The sequence below is a fragment of the Canis lupus genome, chromosome 26 (assembly GCF_011100685.1).
Source record: "Canis lupus familiaris isolate Mischka breed German Shepherd chromosome 26, alternate assembly UU_Cfam_GSD_1.0, whole genome shotgun sequence".
Classification (NCBI taxonomy): Eukaryota; Metazoa; Chordata; class Mammalia; order Carnivora; family Canidae; genus Canis; species Canis lupus.
In genome coordinates this window covers 21,490,148-21,517,373 of record NC_049247.1, presented here as the reverse complement: position 1 = coordinate 21,517,373, position 27,226 = coordinate 21,490,148, and the positions used below count along the sequence as shown (strand labels likewise).

At 54.6% G+C, this 27,226-nt stretch overlaps 1 long non-coding RNA gene across 1 annotated transcript in view; it reads left to right on the top strand.

The window, feature by feature from the left end:
* The first annotated feature begins 602 nt into the window (after positions 1–602).
* Positions 603–27,226, top strand: part of LOC119877570 — a 59,154-nt gene continuing 32,530 nt past the window's right edge. The window contains exons 1-2 of the long non-coding RNA XR_005379016.1: positions 603–703; positions 23,560–23,683. This is a non-coding gene — a long non-coding RNA (uncharacterized LOC119877570). The remainder of the gene's footprint in view (positions 704–23,559; positions 23,684–27,226) is intronic.

Sequence of the window (27,226 nt, the reverse complement as noted above, 5' to 3'; positions counted from 1 at the left end):
ACTTTGCTCTGGGGGAGGCGGGGGCAGGAGACTTCACGAGGAAATCCGGGGTGTCCCCCGCGGCTCCGGATGCCACTGGGCCGCTCTGGGCAATGGCCACTCCGGCCTTCAGAACCCTGGCTTCTCCGCCTTCAGGGATGAAAACCTGTGCTCTCAGCCCGGCCGGGCTCCCGTCCTGCTTCGTCCGTCCGTCTGTCCATCTGCACCTCTGCTCTCTCCACTGACCCTGCCAGTCCCTCCGTGTCTCTCCTCCTCTCACTTCCCCTGTCCCTTCCCCTGTCTCCGTCTCTTTGCTTCACTTCCATTTGGCTTCAGATCCTGTGTGTGTGACCCCCGAAGGACAGATTTAGGAAAACAGATGTAAAAGGACCCAAACTATAGCTACACAGATGACCTGTGGGGTTTGGTTTCGGTTTTTTATTTTAACTTTTTTGGATGGGATTGGGAGGCGGACTCAAGGGGGAACAAAAAACCATAACAAACAAGATAAATATTGTATGAATTGAGTAAAAGATGAGAAAAAGGAATGTCTCTAGACAATGAAAAAGAACTACAGACAAATTGAAATTCAGCTCCCTCTTCCTTGTCAAACCAGTTCGGAGCCCAGTTCCTTCCTGAGAAGTAGGAGACAAGACCTCTCTCTCCTGCCTCAGTGCACCCCCTGCCCTCCCCGGTGGACAGGAGGCGAGATGCTCAGGAGAAGGTGGGCGTGGGGAGTCGGGGGGCAGGGGGCGGGGGGGCGGGTAGGGGGCCTCCTCCTTGCGCTGCACCTGCCCCAGAACAGGTGCTCCCGGGAGGTTTCAGCTGTGCGGTCTTGGGGGGGTTGCTTGCCCCGTCCGAGCCTTCACGTCCTCATGTACAAAATCAGGACAGATTCAGAGTCCTGGCCGTGTCCCCAGGACTGTCTCCCTCCTGACTCTGGAACCTGCTAGCGGTGGAGGTAGAGGGGAGGGGATAGATGGTGTTCACAGGAGCCAAGCCGGGGAGGGGGCCAGGCGGGGCGGCAGGGCAGCTGCTGAATCACCCCCCACCCCCCACCCAGAGGCGGCGTGGGGACCTGACAGGCAGCCCCGGGCACCTGTCTCCACGCCCCAGTCCTGGATTCAGATTCCCACCCCAGCACTGAGTCTCGCATCCGAGGCCCTGCCCCTGGCCGTATCTCCTCTTGGCTGGTCTTCCAAGCCCGCCCCTTGGCTGGCCCGCCTGCCTCCTTCCTGTAGCCGTTGGGGAACATTCCACCCACCACTGCTGCCCCGAGGCTTCAACAGTCTCCAGGGAGCCTTCGCTGGCTCTTCAACCCCAATCGAGGTCCCCCCCGCCCCACCTTCCATCTCTCACCATTGCTCTTCTGCTAGGAAGAAGCTCCCTGGAAGGGGCTGGAACCCAGGTCCCACTGATGGGCTAGTCTCCTGAGGTTCGTGCCACCCCAATGCCCCCTGAGGTTGGCAGGGGAGTCACTGACCCGGCCCCTGCCACAGTGTTCTAGGTGATCTGTGTCCCAGGGTCAGAGAGACCAAGCAGCTGGCTTAAGGCCATGCAGCATAGCTGGGGGTCCTGGCTAGATCCCGGCAGGCCCCCACCCCTGGGGCCGGGACTGAGATGGCTGAGACTGTGCCCGAGGACCCCGTGCTCTGTCCCCTCCAGACGACCCACGCTGGGATGCGGGAGGCACGGGTGACGCCGGCTGGGGCGTCCAGGCCGCTTGCTGTGGGCCTGCGCAGTGGACCAGCAGGGCTCGGGAAGCTCATCAATAATAGATCTGGCCGCAGCTGACGGCCCCCGCGGCGGGCGCCCGTAAATCAGCCTGACCGCGGTGACCACGCCGGCCAGCGCCTCGTGACCAGAGCACAGCCCCAGGGAGTCACCCGGGCTGCCAGACCGGCGTTCCCAGGTTCCTGGCCCAGGGCAGGGGCGCACTGGGCTCCGCTCGCCCAGTCTCCGCCTCTTCTGGCTCTCGCTGGGCCCGGGCCCCTCCGTCCCTCCCCACTGTCACCCTGGTCCACAGGGACTGCCCCAAGCCCGGTCTGCTCTCTGCACCCGGCACCTCCACGTCCACGCAAGACTCTTCCCTTGCCACCCGGGTCCACCTCCTAGATCGTTACATCCCCTCTAAGCTCAGAGTGTAAACTCTCTAGCGAGTTCCTGGGTGCCTCAGTTTCTCCCTCTATGAAATGAAGATAATACAAGTGCGCCCCACATCGGGCTCATGGGCTAATGCATGTTAGGCCTCACAGTGCCCAGAACCTGTAAAACCCCAGAAATGGGAGCTCTGCCCCCTTTGCCAGCCCATCTGTGGCCACACTCAGCACTTGCCACACATGCACACCCCTCTACAACAGTGCTCTGATTTTCCTATTCAAGCCCATGTCTTCACACGCCCACATGCCAGCTTTGTCATGAACACATTCACATATGCATCTTGCACATACGTGTCTACATGTGTTAGACCCACCATGCATTCTGGTTAACTATGCAAGTCAGGCTGGGGAGAAGGTGCACCCGACTGAGGAAGTAGCACGTGCAAAGGTCCTGTGGTGGGAGGGCACAGGTAAGCTCAGGGACTGAAAGAGGCAATTGTGCCTGCTGTGGCCACATTCCTGTTTGCTCCCAAGGGACCTTAGATAACAGGCCATCGTGTAACCTGACACAGGGGGGCTCGATCTCTTGCACAGTCTTGCCAAGCCAATGCTTCTCAGGTCGGGGTCTTCCAGCTTGCCTCCATCCTGCCGTTAACCACAAACATTTACTTTCTCTTAGTTCGGCCCCTCCTCCCCTGCCTCACAGAGGGTCTCAGGCCTCAGTGGCCAAGCCTAGGGAGCTCAGTTTTGGTGAGAGTCGAGCTCAGGGAGAGTGCGCCAGGAGGGAGGAGGCTGGCCATAAATTCCCAGTGAGTTGCCGCTGGCAGCTCTCCGCCTGCTCTCAGAGGCCATAAAATTTTACTGGAGCAAGAGCTGCTGCCCAGGAGGGCAGCCACGCAGGATTAGAGGGCTGCCGGCCCTCGGGGCCCCCCTCACCTGCCGGGCTGCGCAACCCCGGGGCTCATCCATCGGGCCTGCTTTCCTCAGAGGCTCAGGACGGCCCGCCACCTGCCCAGAGCAGAACATTTTACAGTTTGGGAAGTAATTTGCACCAGCCCTTCAGGGAATCTTCCAGGCCTCCCAGGGGGCTGGCAGGCCGGAGTCACCGTGATGCTCATTCGACAAATGAAACAGGCTCAGAGGGGGTGACTGTCCCGGCCAAGGCTGCCCAGCGGAGTCAGGTGACTTGCATCGAGGATGCTTGAGTCCCATGAGCAAAGAGTATTCTTTCCCCTGGATTTCTCCTTTTTTATTCACCCACTCATCTGTTCACTTGTCCACCCTTTTCTTCTTTCCAACTATCCGTCTATCCATTCTCCCACCCACCCATCCATCTATCCGTCCGTCTGTACATCCGTCAGCCTCTCCGTCAGTTGGTCTGTCCACCCAACAAATGTTTGCGAAGCAGAGAGTATATGCAAGGTACAGAGCTCAACAAAGCACAGCCCCGCCCCCAAGGAGACAGACGGCTGCTGATGTCCCTGGGGAAGGTCAGCGCCCACCCCCCGGCACCCGCTGTGGGCAGAGCAGAGCTGGGTGCTGGCGACAACGGGGCGCCCGTCATCTGAGCTTGCTCTCAAGCTCCCTTCTGTGGGCCAGAAACCGCGAGGAGTGTCTTCCCAGCCACGCCACGCGTTTGGAGCACGCACCTACTGCGCGCAGGGCCTCCCGGGGTTGACCTAATTCGTGGCCGTCTTAGTGTCCTTAGTCTGCTGCTTTGAGCCTTCTCAGCAATCGGGACCCCCGGGACCCGAGCCGGCGGCATGGGGCAGTTAAAGGCTGTCGGGGGAGCCGGGGGGGGGGGGTGGGGTTGCGCAGGGGCGCTGTGCCAAGGTGGCCGAGGAGCAGAGGCCTCTGGGAAAGGCCTGCGGTGGGCACCGGCCGGGTTCAGCCCGGCTGAGGCCCGTACAGGAAACATCTTGGCCTGGCAAACAGGATGGTCGTTTGCCGTCTGAGCCTCGGGCGCCGTGGTGCCGGGGCAGAAAGGCCCAGAATAGTTCCTGCCCTCCCCCTGCCCCCTGCCCCCTGCCCCCTGCCAGGCCCCTGCCTGCTGTTCAGCGGCCTCCGACCCCCCGCAGGTGCCCGCAGATGGGAACCTCCACCAGCAAGCCTGCTTCCTCCGGGCTTCCCACGGACCCCAGCCTGCAGAAGGGAAAAGCAGAGGTTCAGGGAGGGGAAGTGGGTACCTGTGGGATCCCAGCAGTGTGCAGGGGGGTGCTCAGTCAAAGAGCTTCCAGCTCCAGGCCCGGGGTGCCTTCAGGATCGGGGGTCGGGGAAGAAGGAGCCGCCTTTGGGGGTTTTCTCACCTCCTGGCCAAGCTGCCATCTGAGTGGATCTAGATCCCCCCTTTCCTGGGGCTCCTGGCCCTCATCTCTGCACCCTGCTCCCCCAGGGCACGGTTCCCAGAGCTCTAACCTCTGGGAGCAGACTCTTTCAACGTCCTTCAAAGGCTCCTCCTAAGGGCAGGTGGCTCTTAAGAGAGATTTCTGGAATGGAGCGCGGTGACACAAAGGGTATGGGGGTGTGGTGACCCTGCATCTGACAAGCTCTGAGTCTAAGCCATCCTAAAAGCTCCCCCATCCCTCCCTCACTGCCCTTCCCGCCCACATCCCTCCCCACAGAGTGTCCATGCAGGGGTGCATGGCAAGCTCTGTCCGGGCTTGAGAGGTGGGGCACACTGACCGCCACCCCAGACGGCCCCTGGGGTGCCAGGAGCCCAACCCTGCCTTGCTGTGTAATCTTGGGCAGAGCACACACCCTCTCTGGGCCTCCTCACTGCACTGGAAAGGACATCAGTTGGGAATCTCTCTTCTTGCTCTTGAATTTTCTAATTTGATGATATTAAGATTCCTTCAGCCTCAGGTTTCTGAGAGTCTGTGATTCTCAGACTCAGCCTTTCCAGAATTTTCTCGACCACTTTGTGTCTGTCTTGTGCACCAGCGATTGTTCTGGGAAGCCCTGCAGGGTCAGCTAAGGCTCCAGCCCAGCTGTGGTCCTCCCAGGTCATACCTCAGAGGTGTCCCTCCCCTTGGGCTTTGCCTCTGCCCCCTCATAATTACTGGCGCTGTAGCTTGTTGGTCAGCTTGAGCAAATCACTTCACCTTCCTGGACCTGTTCCCTCATCTAACAAATGGAGATCAGGGTGCCCACGTCTCGACGTTCATGTCTGCTGGGGGAGTGGTGGTGGCTGCTGAGGGTGAGGGGGATTGGGCCCTAGTGTAGACTCTGCCTCCAGGGCTACTATTTTGGTGGGGGGACCAGGCATCAATTAGGGACAGGACTGTCCTGGGAGCCCAGCGAGGGGCCTGAGGGCCCCAGAGGCACCTTGGCCCCCGGGGCCCAGCCTCAAAGGCCCATGCAGGCGTGAAAGGCTGAGCTTCTGTGCCTCCGACGCCACGAAGCGGGGCGTGAAATCTGGGCGCACGCGGTGCAGCAGAGCAAGGGCTGGGCGGACGCAGGCCATCCTTTGATGTGCTTTTGGGGTGTGTAATTAACTGTAACTGAAATATTATTTGATCTTTTATGTGGAAAATCAAATTGTGTTGTGTCAGACGTGAATAAATACACACCGGTCGGTTTCTGCGGCGGCTCCTCCCCAGCCTTCTCCTCCCTCTGCCCGCTCCACCCCCTGCGCCATGGTGGAAACATAATTCTCGCCTTTTAAACTTTTTCCCTTTGTCTGGTTGTGAAAGGCCCCATTGTCCTGGGGCAGGGGCGGGAGGCGGGGAGGGGTCCCCCGAGCAGGCGGAGGGGCTGGGGCTCGGGGGCTCAGCATCGGGAGCTCCCTGTCTCCAGTCTCCCACACTGGGTGGCTGGGAGCACAGCGTTTCAGGGGTCGGAGCCTCAGTCTCCCCATCTGGGGTCCCCTCAAGGAGGGCCCCACGGAGTGGGGGCAGGGGAGCCTCACTTTGTAAGTGATGGGCCCTGAAAGTGGGATTTGAGACGCTGGCAGTTGCTTTGACGCAAGGGGGACGGTGTCTCTGGAGACTCAGTAGGTGATCCGAGTTCTGATCGGTTCCTCGGGTGAAGCCAGGGGAGGGTGCTGGGGGCGGGCGGAAACATAGTCCAGTGGTTAGGGACCGACTTTGGAGCCAGCCAGGCCTGGGTTCAAGTGGTGCCGCTGCTATTTACCAACTGTGTGACCTCCCCGAGACTTTGTTCCCCCACCTGGAAAGTGAGGCTGCTCCCTCCCTGGGTTGGAGAGCACCTAACCTGCGCATGTTCTGTTCCTCCTGCCTAGGACTCCCTTCCCTGCCTCTTGTCCTAGTCGACACCTCTCCATGTGCCAGGGCTCAGCTTGGACGTCACTTATTCTTACAAGGGACCTTGGCTGGCACCCCTGGGCTTGCCTTTCTGAAGGGTCCCTGGTCCCCTCCCTCTGCTTTCTCCAATTCTCTCCCACAATCCCCCCCACCCTCATCCTATGCCTGCACGGACCTGTTCTGTGGCCACCTTACCCTCAGCACTGTGAGCAGAGGACGCTCCCCAGAGATGCCTCTTAGCTTTTTGGCAGCGTCCCAGCACCTGGAACAGCATGAGGCACAGAGTGGGAGCTCAGGAAGTGGTAGCTGCCATTATAGCTGCAAACTCCGGCTCCGACGGGAACCTCCCCCTGTGCTCATCAACCCCAGTCCCTACAGGGAAATCTGGTGCTGGGAGCAGGAATCAGAGATGGCCAAGTGAAAACACTGGGAGCTGGGCCCGGGCCAAATCAAACATCCGGGAATTAAAAAAATAAACAAAAAAAGAGAAGCCACAATTATTGTCTGAACCGGTAATATTTACCTGACTGGGAGACAATATAATTTTGAGGAGTGAGCCGTCCAGCTTCTAGCTGGTCTGCCTCTGGGGGTGGGGGTGGGGGTGGGGGTGTTTACGTGGGTGGAGGGCTTCTTGCTTCTCCAGGCAGAAAGGCAGAGAAAGAGCCAGGAGAGGATCCCCGACTCTGAGACTCTCGCTGTAGAGCTGGGGAAACTGAGGCCTGCCAGGGGACAGCTTCCAAAGATGACACAGAGGGAGAGAGAGCCCAAAGTGGTTTCCATGTCCTGACGCCTAAACCAGTGCTGCTTCCTCCAAGAATGACAATAAAAGCATTTGTCAAGCATATACTAGATGCTGGGTCCTGGGCCAAAGGTTTTCCATGCAGGTACTTTTCCCTCCCTGTTTTATAGGGCTCACATTTTAGTTTTCATGAACCCCTTTCTCCATTAAAAAATACTGAAAATTAGGGATGCCTGGGTGGCTCAGCGTCTTAGCACCTGCCTTAGGCCCAGGGCGTGATCCTGGGGTCCTGGGATCGGGTCCTGCATCGGGCTCCCTGCATGGAGCCTGTTTCTCCCTCTCTCTCTCTCTATGTCTCTCATGAATAAATAAATAAATAAATAAATAAATAAATAAATAAAATCTTTAAAAAATAAAAAAATCCTAAAAATTATATTTTATGACTATGTTGGTAGAACAATGAAAATATTTTCATATGTTAAACCATTGTGTTCAAAAGTTCTTTTTTTGCCCTTCTGATTTTATTTTATTTTATTTAAGATTTTATTTATTTACTCATGAGAGACACACACACACACACACACACGCACAGAGAGAGAGAGAGAGAGAGAGAGAGAGAGGCAGAGACATAGGCAGAGGGAAAAGTAGGCTCCATGAAAGGAGCCCAACGCGGGACTTGATCCCGGGTCCCCAGGATCACACCCTGAGTTGAAGGCGGCGCTAAACCACTGAGCCACCCGGGCTGCCCTCCCTTCTGGTTTTAAAATAAACTAAAACACATTCAAAGCCCCTAATGTTATCTCGGGTCCTAGGCTCCGTGACTGCCGTGGCTTGATGGTTAAATTGATTCTGTACAGAGGGGAAACTGAGGCACAGGGCGACGTTGAGGCTCAAAGAAGTAAGGCCCCTAGCTCAGACACATAACCTGTTAACAAAAGGAGCTGGAAAAACCAAGGTTCATTTTGGGGTGGGTGACTTACCACCAAGAAAGGGGCCATCCCCCTGCGCCCCCAGGACTTGCCCCCTGCAAAGCCTCTAGCTGAACCCCATGTTCTCCTGGGTCTGGGCTGTCGCTGTGCTGGCTGGTGTCCAGCATCTGGAAGGCCTGTGGTGCCCTACAAGGCGACACATTCCCAATGTCCCTCCCTTTCTTGATTTCTACAGTTTCAGGACTTCCTGCCCTGGGTGTTCAATGGAGTCCTGGGCCAAAAGCCATTGCTGGAACTCGTAGATTATATCCTTGGTCACTGTAGGTCGGGACTTCCCAAGGGCTGGACCGCCGGCCCCAGGCTGGAAGAGATGCTGCTGTCTGTTGGCACAAAGGACATTGAACAGTGAGAAAGTGGCTTCTTGCTGGTGTTCCTTCAACCTGCTGGTAATACCAGGGAGAAAGTCTTGGTTGGGTGTTAATGTGTCGGCAATACTCGTCCCTAAGACTGATTTCTCTCCCTTTGTAAAGCCTCGGGAAATGGAGAAGGCAACCACGTCTGTCTCTAAGTTAGCTGCACTGCTTTTTCATCGTTTTGAGGGTTCCTTTTTATCGATGGCATCTTATACGGGGTTCCCATTTAAGACGGAATAGAAAGTTTCTTTTTTTAAAGATTTAGTTTATTTATTCACGAGAGGCACAGAGAGAGAGGCAGAGGGAGAGACACAGGCAGAGGGAGAAGCAGGCTCCACGCAGGGAGCCGACGTGGGACTTGATCCTGGGTCTCCAGGATCAGGCCCTGGGCTGGAGGCGGCGCTAAACCACTGAGCCACCCAGGGATCCCCTAGAACGTTTCTTTTACAAATAAGTTTAAGTAAAAGATAGAGGTCAGTTTAGAGGAAAATACTAAGTAGATCGGCACAGAAATCGTGCTGGAGGTGCATAAAACCAGTGAAGTCTGGAAAAGCTGCTGGAGGCCACAAAGGCCCCCTTGTCAGTTTGACTTCGGGCTCAGAGAGGGCCAGTGACTTGCCCAAGGTCACACAGCAAGCGTGTGGCGTGTAGAAAGGCCTCAAACTCAGGTCCTTGTGCGTGCAAAACCTATGCTTTTATTTCAGGAATTGTTCACTTTTTGGAATGGGGTGGGGTGGAGGTCAGGGCCCTGTTGGTGGCCGGTTCCTCAAAAGAGCTTGTGAATCATGAAGGCATGATTTCGCCAAAATTTTCAGCGGCTTTGCCATTTAGTCTCAGAACTTCCGCACACACTCTGCCACCTGTCCTTGTCACCCCCTGCCTTGTATGTATGATGACAGCTGCTTTCCCTGGCTGGGACTCTGTTCTGCTCCTGATCACGTTCCTCGTGTCCAGTCCTTTCTCTAAGGGTCACCATGGGGTGCAGAAGGGGCCACAGAGGTCGGTGGGACACATGTCCCCATCTGCGTCCACGTGGCCCCAGAGAGCAGAGCAGGGAGCCAGGCCTCCCTCAGTGGAACCAAGCTGGTTCTCAGTGCCAGAGCTGTTCCGCCGGTGGGGCTGCCTGGCTAGAGAGTGATCTCTCCGTCGCTGGAAGCATGCAGGCAGAGGCCGGGGTCGGAATTCTCACCCTAGGAATGAAACAGCCTCTAAGCTCCTCTTCTTTACCAGACATGGTCCCAGCGTGTCCGCGGGGCTGGTGAATGCCGTCTGGGCACCTGGGGCCAGACGGGGCGGACTGGGGACCCGACTCCTCCAAGCCCCACCTCCCCCCGTTCTTGGCTTCCCTCAGCTTGCTAGCGCCCATCCCCGCCTCGTTATTGCCGTTCTAGGTATCAGCTGCCGTGTTAACAAATACCCCATAACTTAACTGGCTTAAAACGGCAGCCACCGTTCACCTGGCTCTTGAATCTGTCACCCGGCTCGGGCTCAGCAGAAGGGACTCCTCGCTGCTCCGGGTGCCATCAGCTGCCATGGTCTGAGCGGGGTCTTCTTTTCCCCTTCATGGTCCACGAGCCGCTTGGTCCCCCTCCCCGCGTGGAAGCTGGTTCCAAGTCTCCGCACGGAGCACGGGGGACGTGTGTGATGTTACCCAGCCCGCGTGGAAGGAACACGGCCGCCTTCAGCCGCCCTCTGTTGCTCCGGCCATCACAAAGGTCAGCCTCGTTTTACAGAAGTGGAGATGGAGGCTCCACCTCTCGAGTGTGAGGGACAGGGGACACGGCGGTGACCGTCCTTGGAAAATATATAATCCGTTGCCTTAACTCTGCTTGCTTCTCTGTTTGCTGTCCCGTGACCACAGGGACCTGGTGTCACTCGCTGCCACATCTTCAGCTTCTGGACGGTGCCTGGCAAACAGTAGGTGCTCGATATGTGCTTGTCGGATACAAAAATGGAGAGAGGATGCAAAACAGAGGCAGAGTGCCTGGTCGGTGGCTGGCGGAGGGGCGGCTGACGGCCCGCGGGACCCGGAGGCAGGGAGCCCGCCCCGGGGGAGGCCGGAGCGGGCCAGCCTGTGGGGTCTGCGGCCCATGAGCTGCGTGGGGCACCGGCCTGGGGCGGGGTCCAGGCAGGCGGAGGCCGCGTCCACTCGGCAGCCTCCCTCCGCTGGCAATTTCCCTAACGGCCGGGGCCGCACAGCCAAGAGTAATGAAACAGAGGAATGTGGGTGACATTTTTCTAAAGAGGAAAAATGTAGACTTTCAAGTCAAACTGAAAGACTTATCGGGTTCGCAGCGAGGCTAGAGCTCACGTTTGCGAACCGGCTGCTAGATTGAGGGGCACAGCCGAGTCCCGGGGATGCTCGCTCCCCGCCGGGCCGTGCCTGCCGACACTGTTTTGACTGGATCCTGGCACCGATTTTACTCCGGCTCGTCCGAAACGGAGATGGGCTGTGTCTGGGGATGGCGGCCGGGAGGCTGCGCAGGGCTCTTCGCTGATTGGGGACGGGGCAGGTGGCCGGGCTGGGCACCCGCTGGCACCCGGCGGCTGGGCGACGGAATTGACCACAACACCCAGTGCGATTCGCCCATCGAGAAAGTTCTCTTTCCCTCTCTCCACACGCCCTGTCTTGTTTCCGACACCCCCTCCCCGCCCAGCAGCCCCTCGAGGCTCAGAGAGCTCCAGGGCCTCATCCAGGGTGACGCCAGGGAACTCGTCCCGAGGCCCCACACAGTCCCTGGTCTCCTGGTTGTCAGGCTACCGCGTCCGGAATTGGACCTTCTGGTTAGTGGAGGACTCTGGTTAGGTGCGGGGTGTCCTGGTCAGTCCTCTGGGTTTGTTTGTTTATTTATTTATTTATTTAAAATATTTTTATTTATTTATTCAGGAGAGACACAGAGAGAGAGAGAGATAGAGAGAGAGAGAGAGAGAGAGAGAGGCAGAGACACAGGTAGAGGGAGAAGCAGGTTCCATGCAGGGAGCCCGACATGAGACTCTATCCTGGGTCTCCAGGATCATGCCCTGGGCTGAAGGCAGGTGCTCAACCGCTGAGCCACCCAGGCTGCCCGTCCTCTGGGTTTAGATGCTGGCTTCCAGAGGCTTCTTCCAACACCCCTGAGCCCCTTTCCTGTCATGTGTGTCCATCCATTCTGTAGAGCTCCGTTTACTGGGCCATCGGACCAGTGTGGCTGTCGGCACCTTCGTTCCTGTCCCGGAGCATCTGCTGTGTTTAGGCTGAGATCTTGAACTCGATGTGCCCCAGACTGAACCCGACATCCCCTCCTCTTCCCTCCTCGCTCTCCCCTGGGGTGGCTTCTCTCATAAACCGGAGGAACACCTCTGTCTTTCTAGGAGGTGCCCTCGAGTCCCCTCTCCCAGGAATCCCCAGGCACGACTGTCCCCGAGGCCTTGAGCATCTCAGGTCTGTCTGCCTCTCGCCTCCCACACTGCCACCACCCTAGTGGGTCAAGACTGCCAAGCACCCCCCACCCCCACCAGTCCACCCCAGTCTGTTCTCCCCTTTGCAACTCAGCCACCCCACAGCAGCCAGAGCCTCCTCTAAGATGCAGCTCACCCCCTGCCTCAAATCTAGCTTCTCAAGGGTCTATGGGGTCTGGACACCCTGCCCATCTGCCTGCCACCCCAGTCTTGCCACCTGTCCAAGCCCCACGTGCACGACCAGATCACCTGCAATTTTGCACGTGTTCTTTCTCTTCTCCCTCATACCTCAGTGTGCACATGCTGCCCTTTCTACCTGGAAAGCCACAATGTATTCAAATGGTCTGCTCCTCCCTCCTGTCCTGCCCTGGGCGGTGAGCTCCTTGGAGACAGGCCTGGACTTTACCCATTTGGGTTCCCTGGTACCCTTCATATGCCTTAGCTCATCACAGGGGCTGGATGCACGTTCATTGTATGACTAAGTGACTCCAGCCTGTTGGTTGACCACATCTTCTGAAGAGGTGGTCCAAAGCACTGGGGGTTACCCAGACACGTGGTGGGTCCCAGGGGCCTGGACATTCAGCCCATGGTGTCATGGGATCCAGCTGGGCAGAGATGGCCTTAGGAGCTAAAGGTAAAGTGAGGCTCAGCATTTGGGAGCTGGGAGCCTATGGTTGTCCAGAGAAGGGACTCAGGTCAAGATGTTTTGGGTCTTGTCTGGGGGACAGGGAAGGGAAGGTCCAATGGCCTGAACAAAGGCCTGGAGGCCTGGAAAGGAAATTGTCACGGAGGAGGGAGACGGCCAACAATGAGGCTTGTCTGAAGCCAAGACTGGTGCAGTATCAGAAAGTCAGGCAGTTAAGCGTCTGACTTGATGTCGGCTCAGGTTGTGATCTCAGGGTCCTGGGATCGAGCCCTGTGTCAGGCTCTGTGCTCAGCAGAGGGGGAGTCTGCTTGGGATTCTCTCTCTCCCTCTCCTTCTGCAACTCCCCCGGCTCATGCTCTCTCTTTCTCTCTCTCAAATAAAATAAAATTTCAGTGCCTATAGAAACCTCAAACCCAAGCCTCCATTCATGGGTGGGGAAATGGAGGCCAGGGGCAGGGGGCCTTGCTTCTGACAGAACCAGGGGGCCTTGCTTCCGACAGAACCAGAACTGAAAGCTGACTCTGAGTCGAGTTTCCCTGGTTCGGGAACACACCCCGAGGAGGAAAATGGGAGGTACTTGGCCTACAGAGAAGCCCTTGGGGCCATGGAGGGAAACGGCACTCCTCAGGCCTGTTCAGATCACCTCAATGTTACTTGAAGGGTGTGGGGGTCACAGAGGCACAGACTACAATTTCCTTGGAGGAAATGACCTGCCGTCTGGGGTGGCAGGGGCATGTCTGGGGAGACTGGCTGGTAGACCAAGGGGAGGGAAGGGAGGTGCACCTTGCCATGTCTGGGTCGCTTCTGCCACCAGCTGCCCCTGTCCTCTGGGCCGGCCTCGCCGTCCACAGCCAGCGGGGGACAGGAGCTCGCCAGCTTGGGAAAGCCCTCGCCTTCCCATCCTGTTCCAGTCCCGTCCAGAGGGGCTGGCTGGGGGCTGTTGCCTGGTGCCTCCATCAGCTCTGCCCCCGCCCCTCATATACTCACAGTAACAATAAGTCTTAAACACTACCATTGGTGGTTGTGCATGGCCCGCCTGACTTCACTTAATCCTCAGGAGTTAGGAATTCTTCCCAGTTCACAGAGGAGGAAAGTGAGATTCGGTTGGCTGGATTCAAACCCAGATCCGCTGGCTTCAAAGCTCTGAGGTAGTAGACTGAGTGTTATGGACAGGCTCAGGCCCGGTGTCCTACTGCAGGGGATTGTCGGGAGCTGGCTGGCCCCGGTCCCCACTGCGGTGTGTCTGGGCTTCCTATTCTGGGGTCGAAGAATGTTGACAGGACACAGTATCTGCCACCAGATGCTTGGCCTACAGGGAAAGACGCCCGGCTCTGTGATGCACCTTGTGGAACCTCCCCGATGCCTTCCCAGAGCCCCCAACCCCCCAATGTGCACCAAGGCGGGTTGTTCTTTCCCTCCCTCCCAGCTCTGGCTCATGATGTTCGCAGGGCGTTTGCGTGATGTACGCCCCTCTCGATAGATTCGCAACTCACAAAGACGGACATGGCACCCCTAAAGCAATGCCTGGGCCCCATAGGTCCTTCGTTAGTTCTGACTTAATATTGTAAGATAAACACGCACACACACAGAAACATGCCAAAGTAAGCCAGGATATGTACGAGGGGTTTCGAGCAGGGCAGTGCCTTTTTTTTTTTTTTTTTAAGATTTTATTTATTTATTCATGACGGACAGAGAGAGAGAGAGAGAGAGAGAGAAAGAGAGAGGCAGAGACACAGGCAGAGGGAGAAGCAGGCTCCCCGTGGAGAGCCCGATGCTGGACTTGGTCCCAGGACTTCTGGGATCACGCCCTGAGCCAAAGGCAGACGCTCAACCGCTGAGCCACCCAGGTGTCCCAGGACAGTGCTTTGAAAGGATTATTATTTTATGTATTTTACACGAGTGAGCCATGTTCATGATAAAAATACTAGAACATCAAGATAAGGATTAAAAATAAAATCCCTCTCACCAGTAGCCGCTATTACTATTTTGGTAAATGAATCTTCATACTTTTTCAAGCTATATGCAGGGATGTTGCATTGACTCATTCCAGCAGGCACCATGCATACGGTATTCTTGAGTGATTACAGTTGTCTAGTGCACAGCCTGGGCCACTGTGTATGGCAACCCGGAGTATGTGTATGTCAGTGCATGTTAATTTTTTATAGCAATGATGCCAAACTACATATACTGTTTGAAAAATTGCATTTACTACCGAAAGAATACTGTTATCATCTTTTGTGTTAATCAATATCTCATTTTTAAATGTCTTTAAGATAATTTAGGCTATCAGGTTATTTTCAATGTTTTCCACTTAGTGATACTATCCCATATTATGATGAACATGCTTCTGGGTCTTTGCGCATTTAAGTTCTTGGGATAAATTCTAGGAATTCTGAGCGAGAGGATATCTGGTGTTTAAGGCTTTTGATGCAAACTGCCAAGTTTTTCTCTCGGAGTGCTGTAGCGATGCGCTGTTCCACCAATAATGCAGGAAAGAAAAAGGCCAGTATAAATCTGATACGACAGTAAGAGGAGGAGAAGGAGAGGATATGATGGAGTACTTGGTTTGCCAGGAGCCTGCAGAGAGAGATTTCTCTTTAGCAGGTTGAAGGAAGAACAGTCTGTCAGTAAGGGCTCAGCCTCGTGGCCTGTACTGTTAAAGCCGCAGCTTTACAGCTCGGGTTCGGGCTCTGCCCTGAATCTCTATTTGACTTTGAGCAAGTCGTTTACCCCTCTGCAGTTTCTCTCCTATAAACAAGCAAGATTAGGCTAAATTTGGAACAGAACATAGATCACCTTGTGATTGATTGGTAATGCCTGCCTCAGAAGAGATTGCCCAGCCCTCCTGCCTTGGCAGGGAAGAGTTCTGTGATCACTTAATAATGCCTGCCACAGGCATGGGAAGTGGGGTGATGGAGCCTTTGCCATGTATTTGCTGTTTCAGGACTAGACACCCTTAGAGGCTACTGAAACTCCGAATAGGTAGGGAATTTCCCCCAATACCTCGTTTTTCAGAAATGTCTAGACTTTGAGTCATGCTTCATCGAGTTAGCCAAGTGCTCCTACTCTGGTCTGTCATGTTCTGGGTGTATTGCAACGGAGCTGAGAGGCAAACGACATCTAATTTCTGTCTCTCGACCCTAATCTGCATCTCATGACATTGTCTTCAGCCTGTAGAGGGAGGATTGGGGATTTCCTGCAATTTCAGTATTCCATTCAGTTTTTATCATTTTAAGGTTCATGCGTTTCTAATTGTTATGAATACCATGGCAAAATTAATAGTTCTATGGTTGGTTTATTACATTTAGTAAAATTATGTGCATGCAGTGTTTGCCAAGAGAAGACGCGGCAGGCTCCTTAATCATGTAAAGATGATAATTTAGTTGTTACACTTGTTGAAATGATGGGATTAATTTTTAAAAAGTTTGCAAACTGGAGGAGAAATGTAAAACATTAATTTAGTTAGACAAGCAAGCCGACAACTGACAAATCCTTTCAGCCAAACCTGGTAATGGAGATGCTATGGACCCCGCAGGGAAGAGACTCATCAAGGAGGCTTTGGCTCTCTCGGGGAATTGGGAGTGTGAGGATGGAGTGTGCTGTGTGACTTTTGGGGAACCACTTTCCCTCTCTGGGCCTTTATTTTTCTTCTATAGAATGGGACTAGAGGTATGGTTTCCATATAATGTCCTGCAGAGTCCATTTTTGAGTGCTGGCACCCTGATTGTCCCTTGGGGAATCTCTCTCCCACCACTCTTATTAGTTCCATGTAGTCCTTTTTTTTTTTTTATAAAGATTTTATTTATTTGTTTGAGAGAGAGAGAGAGAGAGACAGAGACAGAGATAGCGAGAGAGCATGAGTGGGGAGGAGAGGGAGACGCAGTTTCCTCACTGAGCAGAGGGCCCAAAAGGCAGATGGGATGAAAGCCCAACACTGGGCTCCATCCCAGGACCCTGGGATCATGACCTGAGGTGAAGGCAGACCCTTAACCCAGGCACCCCTGGTCCATGTATTTCTGGAAGAGTTAACCCACCTCCTGGTTCCAGAGGGTAGCTCTGACCCAGATTGGCCAGCAAACTGCCTCGACTATAGTGATGGGTTTGGAGCAATCACGTGACTTCTATGTGTCCAGTCAGAGCCACTGAACCTATTATCCTGGCATTTTCGCTAGAACTATTTAGAATGAGTGTCTCATAACTTTGGGGTGGCTGAGCCAGGACAATGAGAGACTAGAGCTTTGAGGGCCATCTTGGTCATGATTTGGGAAGAGTTTGTTTGAGAACAAAGCTGATGCAAAGGAAAGTAGAACCAAAATACAAAACAGGGACACCTGGGTGGCTCAGAGGTTAAGTGTCTACATCTGACTCAGGGCATGATCCTGGAGTCCAGGGATCAAGTCCCACATCGGGCTCTCTGCGTGAAGCCTGCTTCTTCTCGCTCTGCCTATGTCTTTGCCTCTCTCTCTCTCTGTGTCTCTCGCGAATAAATAAATAAAATCTTCAAAAAAAAAAAAAAAAAACAGATTCCCAGTGTCAGCTTTCCAACTCCTGGATCCAGCCAGACCTGATGCCTTGGACTTTTAAGTTATAGGAACCTATGAGCTTATGTATTCCTTTTTTTTTTTTTCCTTCAGCAATTATAAGTTGAGTTACTGTAACTTAGAAGCCTAAAGGGTCCTGACTCACGTGGACTCTCATCCCACTTCAACTCAGGGGACCTCCATCTATCCATTTTATACTTTGGAATTCCACTTTAAAATTTTGTTTGAACAAAGAATCCCGTTACTAAAAAGTAAGATTGAGACTAGAGGATTCATAGAGATCATTCTACCTGTGACCCCCTGGGTGACACTGCAGGTGTGTGTGCCCACTACTGTATGAACTAGGTGTGGAAGGAGGAGGAAGGAGGCTGCTCTCATCAGTTTCACTGAGAAGGAACCATGTGACTTGGGTCTTGAAGGATCAATAGGAGTTCTCCAGAGGGAAGGAGGAAGCGAATGGAATTCCACATGGAGGGAACAGCATGTGCAGATGGCCTGGAGGTTGAGGACTAGAAGGTACTGGGGGAGGCTGGACAATCTGATGTGGCTCAGGTCAGGGATCATGGGTGGAGAGAGCATGGAGACTTGATGAAATGAAACAGAAAAGCAGGTACAGGCCCACTGGGCAGGGCCTCAAATTTTGGCATGAGGATTTGGACTGTGGCTAGCGGGCAGTGGGCAGCCATGGCAAGTCCTTGAGCAGGAGAGAGGCAGGCCCCTTTGGGAGCTGGTTGCTGGGAACGGGACAGACTATGGAGGGGAAATCGGTCTCTCCGGGTGGCTCTGCCTGAGACTTCTGGTCCTCCTGTCAGCTCCGGAGGGATCCCAGGTCCCCACAGCCTGCATACCAGAGCTGGCTGGGCCTCACCATTCCCAGCCCTGGAATCTGAGCATGCTTTTGAGGAAGGGGGCCTGGGAGGCTGCTTGGTGGAAACTGGGAGGGTGGGGAAGGACTTTTCAACTCTTCTGGCTCCTTTTAGCCGGGTGTGATTTACAGGGATGTTGTGCTGGTTCCCAGGGGAAACCAACCTTTTCCCACTACCCTGGGGACTTTGTTGGAATCTAAGGATATTATGGAAATTCTTACAAGTTTTCAGGGGCTACTCTCTTTTCCCTTGACGGCCTCCTCCCTCCAGTCGGCCATATGAGCCGCATTACATTATAACGTCGGAGGCTATTCTCTCTCCCTGGATCACCCTGCCCTGCCTTTCCTTGCCCCAGGGTAACGGTGACCCTAACAACAGCGGAAGAACCAGCAGCCACAGCAGACAGGAACGTGGATTGCATGCCTACTACGTGCCGGCACAGCACTAAATGCTTTACATGCACTTGCTCACAAAATTCTCTCACCAGCCTGATGAATCTAAGACTTTTAACCAAAGCAAGCCAGAGAGATGAAGAACTTGCTTAACTAAGGCCTAGAGCTGGGAAGAGGAGGAGGTGGGATTGAACCCAGGGCTGCCTGAGATGGGACAGGTCTTGGATTTGGGGAGGCTTGGCTGAGAGTTTGAGGAATCTGGGTGTAGGGAAGAGCAAGAGAAAGGGAAGGTTGAATCAGGGGTGTAAGAGAAGGGGAAGGGGAGCAGAGGGACATGAGTCACGTCTCGGCAGCCCTGATTGGGACAGCTTGAAGAGAGGAAGCAGAAGGATTTGCAAAATGAATGTCTACGAGGCTCCAGGCACAAAGCAAAAGGAGACAAAGGACATGGGGCCACCCTTAGGATGAAAGGGAGCAGGTGACTCACTGTGGGTGAGAGATGGGATGCAGAAAACTGGGGCTTCTGGAAGCCCCAGTCTGGGAGGAGGCGCAGGGCCTGGTGCCTGACACCCGGGGCTTCTCAAGGAGCAGGGCAGGCTGTTGGCCGCTTAACTTTCTGGGCCTTCAGAGCCATATCATCAACCAGGAAGGGGCAAGGGGGTTACAAGTGTCCAGGTGCCTTTTACAAGCTCACCTTGACCACAGTGCAGCTTTCAACGCAGAGAAGCCACAGGCAGGGAGATTGGATCGTTGGGCAAAATAACCACATTTAAAAAATACAGCAACATGCATGGCACCGTGGGTGATGTCGTCTGGGCACCAGGCAAGGCCAAACGTCTTCCACCTTCAACCCTGTTCGTGTGTCTGCATGACTGAGCATCTGAGCTCCCTGGGTGGCACTGTCCAAACCTCCAGGTCTTATTTGAGCAGCTCTCTGGGCTTGGGAGGTGGGGTGTGTGTGGCAAACTGATCACCCTCACCCCAATGGGCACAGACGGGCAGAGCAACCCTACTACCCTACCAGCTGTACTGTGACTCCAGTGTCAGCATTAGCTCCATTTTACAGATGAGAAAACAGGCTCAGAGGGGACTGGTTGGCATCTGGATATGGGTCGGCCTCTAGAGCTTGCCCCCGTGCTTTTCCCAGGGTCGAGCCTCCTGCCCCCTCGTTTCTCAGGGGTGGGTATTTGGCTGGTTCAGAAGGAACCCCCCACCCTGTCCCCACTGCCACCCCTGCCCTTGATGGGTCCCCACCCTGGGTGCAGCTTGAGGTTACTGTAGCTGATGCTGCCAGGTGACCTGGTTGGCTTTTGTGCCCAGACCCAGCCTCTTGCCCAGGGGGCTCCCAGAAGCTGCATGCTACAGGTAAGATGGGGAGAGGGGCACAGAAGGAAGAGGGGAAAGAGTGGGGAAGGCTTAATTCAAAGGGAGAGCAAATGGAATGCCATTCATGAAAGACAGAAAATAATAATAATAATAATAATAATAATAATAATAATAATAAGGGACACCTAGGTGGCTCAGTCAGTTAAACTTCTGCCTTGGCTCAGGTCATAATCTTAATGTCCTGGGATGGAGCCCCAGGTCGGGCTCCCTGCTCAGTGGGGAGTCTGTTTCTCCCTTTCCCCCTGCCCCTTGCCCCCTCTCTGTCTCTCTCTGTCTCAAATAAATACATAAAATATTAAAAAAAAAAAGAAACAGTAAGAACAAGAATAGTAGTAATAGCCAGGCCCTCTTGATGAGCACTGTCCACAGATTATCTTACTGAATTTGGACGGCAGCTCTAGGAGGCAGGTATTCTCATGCCTCCATTTTACGATGGGGGGACACAGAAGTTTCGGGAGCTGCTGAGAAGGGCCGGGGATTCTGGCCCTGCTTGAGTGGGTTTAGGAGCACGTCGGGGCAGGGGCATGGCCAACATGACCTTTCGGGCTGTCCTGTCTGCAGAGCCACCGTGCAACGCTGGACAGTGTCGGCCCAGAGCCGACCAGGCTGCCCAACAGCGGCACGTCGCCCCTCCTTCCCTGAGCCATCTGTGGGTTCCAGGGAGGAAGCATCCACTGAGACTAGCAGAGCGGCCGGCGGGTCTCCTCTCCACGGTGGGGCTTTCCCTCCTGATCTGAGCTGGGAGCAGCAGGAACAGCAATCACAGGACAGGGAACAGCAGCTGTGCGGAGCCAGGCCCTTGCTGCTTTATCTCATCCAATCCCGTCGCATCTCCGCCAAGTGTGACCAATATTCCCATTTTGCAGAAAAAAGAGACTAAGGCTCCGAGAGGTCACGTGACCCGCCCAAAGCTGCACAGCAGGGGGCAGCCAGGCTGGGCCGGGCCCCCAGGTCTCTCCCTCCTTCCTCGTCCTGAGGTTGGCTGCAGACTCACGTCACCGGCGCTCCAGCGTCCGCCCCTCAGGACTGCCAAGCGGGACTCGCGCTCCGGGCCTGACACCGACGGTGGAGAGAGCTACCCTCTCGGGCCGTACTCCCATCATACGTCCTCCCTTAGCCTGGCCTGAGTCAAATTCATGTGATTTATGCTGAAACAAGCCACTATGTGTGTTTAATCCTGGGGCTGTGATGACCGCAGCTTTGGCCTGATTTATGGGGCTGTCGGGTTTTTTATATGAAAATCACTACCTGAGAATATTCGTCCTCCTAGTATTGACGGAGTCGGACCATTTGCTTGAGAGGCGCTGAGAGAAAAAGGGAGTCCCGTCTTAGCCTCTGGGAGTTGGGCTGCAGATCGCCGGGGGAACTGCAGGAGATGCACATGTGGGGAGATCCACACCCTCTGGGAACGCACGCACACGGGCACGTAGCCCCCACAGCACGTGTTCATGCCCATACACTGTGTACATGTGATAGGCGTGCCCACATGCAGACACACGCGTGAGGGAATATATGCTTGTGCTTACACTCAGCCACAGTGCACGCCCACACTGGTGTGCGTGCATACATATGCTATGGCCATGCCCACACATACACATGTGCATGCACACACATGCACAGGGATGCACCCAGTCACGCTCACACGGGACCATGCATTTACCCAGGCTTAGTGCATCTGTGTGTTTGTGCAAACACACATAGACCCAAACATACTCAGATGCTCATCCATGTGTGTCCACACTGCAGGCATGCCCACAAGCACACTCATGGAGGTTCAGGCATATATTTCACACCACCCAGTTACATATCCACACTCATATATTTGGATAATTTCATGTCCTGCACACTACCCTGGTCCAGGCCTGAAGGCACAGAGAGGGACTGGGTGAGGAGACCTGGGTTCAAGTCCTGGCTCTTTCCCTTCCCAACTGTGGTTTTGGGAAGATAGATATGACTCTCCATGTCTCAGTTTCTCCATCTGTCCAAAGGGGGCATGGAAGCCAGCTCAGAATGCTGGATAATTAAGGGAGGCAACATCGTTAGAGAGCATGATGCATAGTGGGGCTCAGGAAGTGATGATTCTTTGAACGAGTGACTGGACCCTCAGGAGCCATGACTCTGGGTAGGGTAGTTGCTTCCCAGCTTTGGTGTTCAGGCCTGACTAGGTCCTCCGTCTGTGTTCCGTACGCACTTCCCATTCCAGCTGTCTGGAACTACTTATAGTTCCCTGAGCCCACAGACCTCCGGAGCCTCTAGGGTTTTACCAATGATAACCCCAGGGCTTGGAATGCCCTTCCCTTACATCTCTCCAGAAAACTCCTACACATTCTGCAAAGCCCAGCCTCGGAGTCATCGCCTCCAGGAGGTCCTCCATGAATACATTGCCCTCTATGCACTCGCACAGGTACCTCTTTCTTTGCCTGTCTCCGGGTCAAGCTCCAGCGCCTGGTATGTAGCAATTACTGGCCCAGTGACACTCTTTAATAAGAGATTAGCTCATGAATCCACTCCCAGGACTGTTTTTTTCACATCACTGAAGTAGGGGCCTAACAATAACATTAAGGGCTGGTGCTGGCTGCTAGGCCCTGTGCTAAACACCATACCCTCACTGTCAAACTTCTGTCCCATTTTACGGATAAGCCAGGTGAGGCACAGAGAGATAACTAGCAGGCCCAAGAGGCCTGATGGGGAGGAGCTGAGCTTGATATCTGGTGGACTCCAGCATTCGAGCCTTAGCCACCTGCCATGGAGGATGAGTTGATGATTGACTGACCGGCTGACCAGCTGACTGACTGGCTGACTGACTGAATGAATGAATGAATGTCAGCCCAAAGGAAGGAATGAATCAAGAGACAAATAGGCAGATGCAGAAACCAATGGCTGCTTTACTTCCTCCTCATGGGTCACCGTCAACAAGCCCCCTCAATGCCACCAACCCCAAGGCAGCGACCAGGGCACCTGGTCGGGAGGCCCTAGCGGCCCTGGGCAGCTTTGATTTTTGGACAGACCCCCCTCTCTCCCCCAGCTTGTGCTTCCTGCTTTGTCTAGATGCCAATGGACGTTGGGCCGTGGCTGTCTGCAGGATATGGACTCTGGGTCCTGAGCCCCGGCTGGCACACGTGCCCAGGGCCAGCCCGGCGCCACCCCAGTGCCCAGCCCTGCTGCGGCTGATAGACAGGAATCCATCCAGGGCCAGCTGCACCCCCCTTGGCCGCTGCCTGCAGCGGGAGGGAAGTAGGTCAGCTGGAGCCTCTCACCTGACACGCGGGCCCATCATTCACAAGGGGAAGGCGTCAGGGGTGCATTTCGACTACACAGTCATAAGCTCCGGGATTCGGGTCCGTGAGTGCCGTCCTGACAGATAAATTGGTTGGAATTCAATCGTCTGTGACAGGCGGGCCAATGTCCCCGACTGCTTTCCGCCTGGGACTGCGTGGCTCCCGGGAGGGAGAGTCGGGAGGCCTGCGAGAGTCGGGCTTCTGGTCGGGGACCTGCCGGGGTCCCTGGAGGCCGGTGCACGCCTTCCTGGGGTGGGCGAGCAGGGCTGTGCCCAGGGACTCTGCCACTTGGCCACTTGGTTCCTGCTTGCTGTGTGACCTCAGGCAAATCTTTTTCCCTCTCTGGGCCTCGGGTCCTCCTATTTTAAAATGTGAGGATCCATTATCTTTCCTTCCTTCCTTCCTTCCTTCCTTCCTTCCTTCCTTCCTTCCTTCCTTCCTTCCTTCCTTCCTTCCTTTCTTCCTTCCTTCCCCCACCCCTCCCTCCATTCATTCCTCCCCTAGGTGCTAAGAGGATGTTAAGACTTATAAGGGGTCTAGTCCTCAAGGCATTCATTCATTCATTCATTCATTCATTCATTCACTCCACAGATATTTATTCAGGACCCGCTCTGTGCCTGGAGCTGGTAAACAGCACGGGAGCTGGGAAGACAGGTCCTCATCCTCCTGGAGCTGCTGAGTCAGGGGGAGACATGAGTCAAGTCAGCCCACAACCGTGAGTACAAATTATGCTGGATATACTATAAAGTCAAGACAGAGGAAAAGAGAAGCAGGGGTCCCACCTGGAGAAGGTGCTCAGGGAAGCACCAGAGAAGGGGAAGGAAGGCTGAGTGCATGATCTGGGAGGTTGGAAGGCTGAATGGCCGTGGGTGAGTCTGGGGCGAAGAGCATTCGAGGAGGAGGGGAGCCCCGTGCAGAGGCTGGACGCCAAAGAGGGTGCTGTGGCCGTTCCCGGATTTCTTGGGGACCAGGGAACCTCTTTTTCTGCATCCTCTGCTCCCTTAGCCTGTCCCCTGTTGGCCTGGACCTTGGCCCACCTGAGAAGAGTCTATACTTCAGTACAGTGGAGATACATCCATTTTCCTTGGCTTCTTCATTGCGCTGACTCTCCCCCTGTCATCCCCTAGAAAATGACAAATATCTCAGGAAGCAAAACAAATATCACAGGGAACAGAAGGTAGGCAGGCATAGGACAGGGTGCAGGTTGGACAAACAGCCTGGGGAAAGCCTCTGGGGACCGCCAGGGCTGGGAGGTGAGGAGGCTGGGAGCCAGGGTCCGCCTGTGGCTGGGTGATTCACCCACCGGGGGCTCAGTTTCTGCATCTGTGGCTGGGGAGAACCTGCTGATTGCGTGGTGCCTTTCACCTCCAGTAATTTTCCATTGCTGAGCGGGGTTGAAAGGTGCCTGGCACATCTGACTTCTAGAAGCAGCAAAGGGAAGGACTTTGAGCCCAGCCTCAGCGTCTCACAAGCCCTGGTCTGAATTGCGGCTCTGCCTCCATCGGGCTGATTGACTGGGCTGCTCCTCCAGCCCAGGCTGACCTCGGAGGCTCTGTTTGCCTCATCCGTGAAATAGGCACGGTCTGCCAGCCATGACGGGTCCTTGTAAGGTTCAGCACAAGGACATAGCATTTGTCAAAGGGCGGTTTGCATTTCGCCAGTGAGGGGGACAGGAGCATGGTTTCTATTTCTCCTGTTTATGTATTTGTTTTAATATCTATTGGACATACATCTAATGAGTACATCCTACCTGTGGTTCCATGGGTGTTATTGCTGCAGATGACACTCAGGTTGGAAAAAATCAGTCAATTAAAAAAAAAAAAGACAAATAAATAGTTGGGGGGGGTATTTAAATGTATTTAAATGGGGCAGAAGTGTGTTAGGTTCTGAGGGTGCTCACGTGGAGCCCTCAGCATCAGGCAGGGGCTTAGCAAGGTGGTCCATGGCTGCTAGATTATGAGGAGGAGGAGGAGGAGGAGGAGGAGGAGGAGGAGGAGGAGGAGGAGAAGGATTTTTCTGGTTGAGAGGTGACCGTCTCCTGTGTCACGGGGAAATGCCGGCTGCTTTGGTTAGATGGCTGTGTGGCCTCAGGCAAGGCCCTCCCCCTCTCTGGGCTGGCCCTCACCCAGTCGGAGATCTCAGTGGACAGCGATGCCCTACAATGGCCTATGACTCCCGGCCTGCCAGCTTTGCAGAGGCTCTGAATGACAAGGCCTCCTCCAGGCCACCTCTGTCTCCAGGTGCTCAGGGAAACCTCTGGTGTAAATAGCAGGGCACAGCACAACAACAGGAGCATCTGATTAAAGCCTGGCAGGGCCCCGCCTCTGCTTTCCAGCCAGAGGTGACACAGTAGTGCTTCTGCCAAACCCAGGTGATTTATGTACCTGCCCCAAAGGTCACGATGCTCGCACTTTTTCAGCCTGGGAGGCAGGGAGGTCAGGAAAGCACTGGCAGAGGGTGTTTAATGAGGCAAGTAAATATTAGGTGAGCAGTGGTGATGGCCACAGGCTGGGGGCTGGGTGGACGGCTTCTCCCAGCTGGGAAGCGCGAGGGGTCCTGACCATGTCTGTACCTGCAGTGGCTGCATCAACTCCTGGCGCCCCACTCCAGAGCACCTGTCTGAGCAAAGAACCCGTCTGAGATGGGAGAGTCTAACCCTCAAATGGCTTTGCCTGAGCCAAACTCATGCCTTGTCCTTCTGCTCCAAGGGACAGTCTTCAGTGGAAAGAAAGGAGTCTAGGCCTAAGGGTCAGAGCCTTGGATTCAAGTCCTGTCTCACTAACTATGTGGTAATTGGGCCACTCTGAACCTCGGTTTTCTTCTCTGTAAATGGGAATAAATCAAATGCAGCTGAGAGTCTAGGAGGGAAGCCAGCTTTGGACGGAGGTGATTGCATTTGGTAAGAACAACCCCAAGGCTGGGGGAAGCAGACGAGTCAGCTGGCAAAGCCCACAGCTTGCCTGGTAAACAGCGGGTGCTCAGTGGTGTCAGCTCATGTCTGGTCTTGAGGCTTGAGAAATAGGTCTCAAGGATCCTCAAAAAGAGGCCCCGATGTGATAGATCAGCAAGAAAGGGCATCCCGGGTAGAGGGAAGAGCTCATGCCAGGGCCTGGAGGTGGGCGGATGCTGTGCTTGGTTAGGGAACCAGGCCCTGTCCGGGGTGCAGGAGCAGTGGGGCAGCGGTGCAGGCAGGGCACCCCGTGAGACCAGAGAGCGGAGGTGGGGTGGCACAGTTGCGGAGAGGGGGGTGGCAGCAGGAGGAGGCATGATCAGATTAGTTCCCCTTCTCTTCAACTTTTCAAATTCCTTCATACACTCCCCATGTATGTAATTTTATGAACCTGCGTAAATGTCATGTCGCCTCTGTGTTTCTCTAGTGCTGACAGCTTTATTTCCTTTTTTTTCTTTATCCTGGTTTTCCTCCCCTCCCCAACCCGCCCCCCCCCCACCCCCGACCACCTGCCTGACAAGGTCACCCAAGTTAACAACCTGGTCTTAATTCCTTTACAATTGTCATAGCCGTCCCTGTGCTCACATCGTCCTAACCAGACACACACAAATACCCATGTGAAGTTTCCTGATTGATGTTCCTTTTACAGCAAGGGGATCCTATTGTGCACACTTTGCTCTACCTGGCTTTTCCCACTCAAAACGTCTCCTGTAATCTCTTGAGCCGACTGGGATATAGTCTGGTTCCCTCTCGTCAAGGGCTCTGTGATATTCTGGGGCACGGACACACCCCCATGCTCACTGTTTCCTGTCTGAGAGCATTTGTGTGGTTTTGCCTTGCTGATTTTTTGCCATCACGAGTGATGCTGCAGGAAACGTTCTGAGGCACGTGGCCTTAGAGAGCTGCGTGTTATTTCTGTGGGAGAGACTCCCGTGGGGGTGGGGGCAGATTCGCAGGGCCCTACGGTGGATTTTACATTCTCAGAGATGGAATACAATCACTTTTCTCAAAGGCTGTAACATGTTACATCTGTGGCAGTGATGACCGCAAGGGCATTTTCTCCCCCGTCTAGTGGGGCGGGGTCATTGTTCCTAGACTAATGGGGGTCAGGGATTTGGGTTTTCCAAGGGTCTCTCCAGGTCCACAGGGAGGAATAGGTTAGAGGTGAGAAGTACTGATTCAGTTGATTATTTAATTGATACCTGCCAGGTTGTGAAGTCTATGAGTGCAAGGTCTGGTCTATTTGTAGTCCTGGATCCTCCAGTAGTAGAGTATACAGAGGAGGTTCTCAGCGAACATAGGTTGAAT